Here is a 4681-nt window from a genome sequence, read left to right on the forward strand (position 1 = left end):
GTCACGGTCCGGGGGTTAAAAAGAAGGTCCCCTTCACCCCGAGTAGTCCGAGTGGCGCTGGCTACCACCCCCAAGTGCAGGAAACAAAAATTACTTAACATAAATACCCGAGAAAGTGCTGGGGAAACAGCCCCGCTGGTAGCGTAGTGGTTATCGCACCAGACCGGTATTCTGGAGGGCGTGGGTTCGGATCCCACCCGGCGGGCATTTTTTCACCACTTTCTTTTCGACTCAAAAAATTCTTCATCTCTTTCTATGACCCACCACAACCTCCCCTTTGCTTTCCGAGGTTTTCTTGACTGCCAACCCTTATTTTCTGTATGTATGTATGTATGTATGTACCCATGCGTGTATGTATGTAGTGTGTATATTTATACATATATCGCTATCTCAATGCGCAATTGGTTTCTGACATGGTGGTCTTCATGTCGACACGCATCTTACGGGAGAGGAAAGTTCGGGCACGACAGCCACAATTCTGCCGCGCCCTGGTGCATGCATTACGAGCTCGCACTGGCCGAGGCGACTGCGCCCGCCGAACCCGACCCTGTTTCCAGCCAACTGCACAGCGTGTGTACATACAACGTTCGAAGGCCGGTTCGTCCGTGACCGGCGCCGCGGCCTTTGTTCTCAGCGATCGCTGCCCGTGAAAGAGAAAGTGAACCCGCTTTGGTAGGAGGGGGCGCCGCATGCAGTGCGATCTCACCTAAAGATTAGCCTGGCTTGCCCCGGGCCTGCTCCATTGCAAAACCACGAAACAAGCGGTTTTGTGGCGGTGTGGTGGGAAGAAACGTCGGAGTGCAACAAAATTCTAGAATGAGTTTGCGAATGTCTTTTTTTTTTAATGCGAAAGTTTGCTCTGCAGCATAGTACAGTGGAGACAAGTAGGGTTGCGTATTGGAACAAGTTGTTCTCATCAACAAGGTCTAGTAGGCTGCGGAGATACAACCGACCCAAAGTGCCAGCGTTCGTGGTCGCGTATTTCCAAACGCTTCGCTGCACAGAGCACCCACGTGACATGTCTGTTCTCGCGATGGAAAACGGTAATTCAACGTGGTCATTGGCTGCGCCCAAGCCTAAAGCGACCTAAAACATACCAAATCACCAAAACAAAGCGTACATTTGAGTTTAAAAAAAAATTATATTTAGGAAAATATACGCAATTAAAAAAAAATAACCCACGAGATAGACCTGCTGGGGCTCGAACCCAAGCCGTCAGCGCCAGCGCTGAGTGCTCTACGTCAAGGCTACGGAGCCAGAACGGCCGGTTTGTTTTAGCAGGAGCCTAAAAGAATAGCGCGCGCAGTGACATCACACGTGTCACGTGCGTGCACTGTGCAGCGAAGCGTTTGGAAACACGCTTCGTGGTCGGCCTGGGCACTATTTACCTGCCGATGTCGGGTTTTACGCGACACAACTTGTTGAGAATATGTATGTGTGTGTGTGTGTGTGTGTGTGTGTATGTGTGTGTGTGTATGTGTGCGTGTGCGTGTGCGTGTGTGTGTGTGTGTGTGTGTGTGTGTGTGTGTGTGTGTGTGTGTGTGTTTGTGTGTGAGAAAGAGAGAGAGAAGGAGGGAGGGAAGGGGAAGAGCGACGAAGCCACCACCTTCCGAAGACTACAAGCGAATTCCTATCCGCATAACACCCTTCCACGCGCCTCGTACCTCACCATCTATCCCGCACCTGAGATGAAAGTTCCAGCAATCCTCAACCAGCTGCTGACCAGCTCCGACCTCTAGGGAGAGCGACTGCAGGGGAGAAGGCACGGGCGACCAGCAAGGCCAATGCATTGCGGACTAAGAGCGCCTCTCGCCGGACCGGTGCCCTGTCACCAGCACGCCTAGACTGAATTCGATAGTTTATTCAAGTTTATTCGATCAGATGTTGATAAAGGTACGATATGGCGTGCACGCAGATGCTCACTAGTGTGCACACACACATACACACTGGTACCCGCTCACACACGAGAAGTTACCTGTACAGTACTGTACAGCTAACTTCTCGTGTGTGAGAAGTTACTCAGGCTGTTGTTTCGTATAAAAAGCTTTAAATATTTCGTGGTGGGTGGTGCGATGTGGCTGTAACGCCCGCGTGATAACAGCTTAACGCAACAATACCGCAGAGTCGGTGATGAGAGATGAGAGTCGTTTTGACGAAATTTCAGAGCGTGTTTGCGAACGCCATGGATCGCGTTTGACCTCCGTTGTTCTCGCGCAACACTTCACACTCTCATTCTACTCTTCCGGAAGTCGGATGAACAAAACCCGCTATATACTATACACGTTTACTGCTATACGCGAATGATGCGGTGGGGCACTCATAACGAGGGTAAGCACAGCCCTTTTTTTGTTGCCTTTATTGCATTTTTCTTTTACTCCTCCGCGTCTTCTTTGTGCTGAAGGCCGCCAAGCGGGAAGTGGTCTCGTTGAGGGGCAGCAATTCTCGTTATGAGGAGACCACCAACCGTGAATCTGTGTCTCGCGCACTCCTTCCTGCCGTCTTCGTTTTTGTTCTTAGGTGTCGTCCCAGAGATTTTGAGGGCAACTCGTTTTCTCCACTTTCACCGCTTTCTTTTGTGTGTCTGTACGTGTGTGGTGTGCCTCAAGGAGGGGCACTTGCGCCTCCGCTTTTGTTTAAGTATACTCTGCTTTCTTGTTCAGATCATCTTCGTGGGCGAGTGTTGCTACTACAAAACTTTGCATTGCGATGAATTTGTACTGTTCTGCGTAGCATGGCACCGAGCAATACGTCATCCGTAGCACACGAGTGGTCGCTGCTCTGACATCGCGTCTTTGTTACTTGTGATAAAAGAATATTGGGCCGTTTTTCCATCATTTTTTTGCGTTCCCATCCACGTTTGCGTTTGTGTCTGCTGTCCGCATCCCAGCTCCGTTTTCGATCAACTGGAAATTCTTTCACAGACATTATTTGATTGTTCTCCAATTATTCAAACGTCCGCAATACCTCCTGCCCGCTTGATCCTACCCCACAATATAAAAAGAAAAACGCTGCAGCTTGATATATGCGTAAAGTTACAAATTCAAGAACCTTGCGAGACGGGATTTTGTTGAAACTATCCAAGGAAGCACTTACTGCCATGTGAAATTAAATCCCGCTTTTCTGATGGAAGCGAAAAGCAAAAACGCCCGTGTGTACGAGATTTCGGCGCACGTTAAAGATCCCCAGGTGGTCAAAATTAAGTCGGAGCCCTCCACTACGGCGCGCCTCATGGCGTTGGCGCTTTAAACCCTACAATCAATCAATCAATCAATCAATCAATCAATCAATCAATCAATCAATCAATCAATCAATCAATCAATCAATCAATCAATCAATCAATCAATCAATAAATAAATAAATAAATCAAAATTAAATTCATTAGCTTTGCGCCCACTTACCGTAATTACCCGATTCTAACACGCCCCCGATTATAACGCGCACCCGATTTTCCAGGCAAAAAACCGAAAAAACTTGCACCTCCGATTGTAACGCGCACGGAACTTTGTGAGCAAGAAAAACGAATGCGAGAGAAACTGGTGATTTATTTCCCGAAGTAATCTCACGCATCTCACTCCTCGTCGCTCTCCGAGAACTCCTTGTCGCCTTCCGCTGACCGCGACATCTCGTCCTCGGCGCCGTCAAGCGCGTTCGCGATGCCACACTTCTGAACGAACGTTCAACCATGTTCGATGGGATCATGACCCATGCCTCGCACGCCCATCCCGCGAGCTTCTCCAGAGGCGCACGCTTCAGCGAACCGCTCGTTGTGAACGCGTGGGAGCCGCTCGTAAGCCGTGGAAGCGGCGCACCTTCGTTTCCGCTGCTGCCATTGCTGTAATCAAGCGCGCAAGTGGAGCGATTTGACGATTGGTGTGAACTCCGATAGAAAACTCTAGGCGCCTAGATCCAAAAATTCAGAGATAATAAAATTTATTGCTAAAAGCTTTGGCGCCATCTTGAGATGGCGATGGCGATGGGTGGGACGAAATTCCAGCTGTTTCGGCAGTTTCGGTTTCGTTTCCGATTCTAACGCGCATGCGATTTTTTGGCTTGTTTTTCCGGAAAAAAAGTGCGCGTTAGAATCAGGTAATTACGGTATTTTAAACCATCAAAAATGGTAGGTAGGAAGTAACACGTAAAGAGGATACGAGAGAGACTGCAACACTTCGAAAAACGTGAGGAGAAGGGTTAAACGCTATTAAACGCTTCAACGTTAGTGTATACGAAGTTCCACGACTTAACGCCCCGTTTCAGCGTAAGCAGTACACCCTAAACTAGTTGCGCTCCATTGGGCGCTCTATGTATGAGGATAGTCTCGCTTCACCGGGACGTCCTGCGGCGAAAGTCAGCGCAGCGAGGCCGCTTGAAGTGAGCGAACTTCACTTGGTCTTCATCAGAGGCAGGCGCGAATTGCTTTCTTCTCCGTTCACCTCTGGCCCAACTAAAATAGCCTCCTTCCTGACCGCCGCTTTCGAGAGAGCAACTCCCTTTTTCGGTTCCGCCAATGCCACCCCCGCCGTTTCACTGCCACCGCAGACACGAAAGCGCGGTCGGCCATGGGCACGTGGCTACCGAGGATATATATGCGCCGCGCGCTCTGTTTTTAGCCAGCGCTTCCCTCGAAGAATAGGGCGGTTTGCGAAGCCATGAACTTGCTCCGTTTGAAAGGCGGGCGGGTGGT

This window comes from Haemaphysalis longicornis, unplaced genomic scaffold, assembly GCF_048455015.1.
Source record: "Haemaphysalis longicornis isolate Haplotype H1 unplaced genomic scaffold, Haemaphysalis longicornis Haplotype H1 scaffold_9, whole genome shotgun sequence".
NCBI classification, from domain to species: Eukaryota; Metazoa; Arthropoda; class Arachnida; order Ixodida; family Ixodidae; genus Haemaphysalis; species Haemaphysalis longicornis.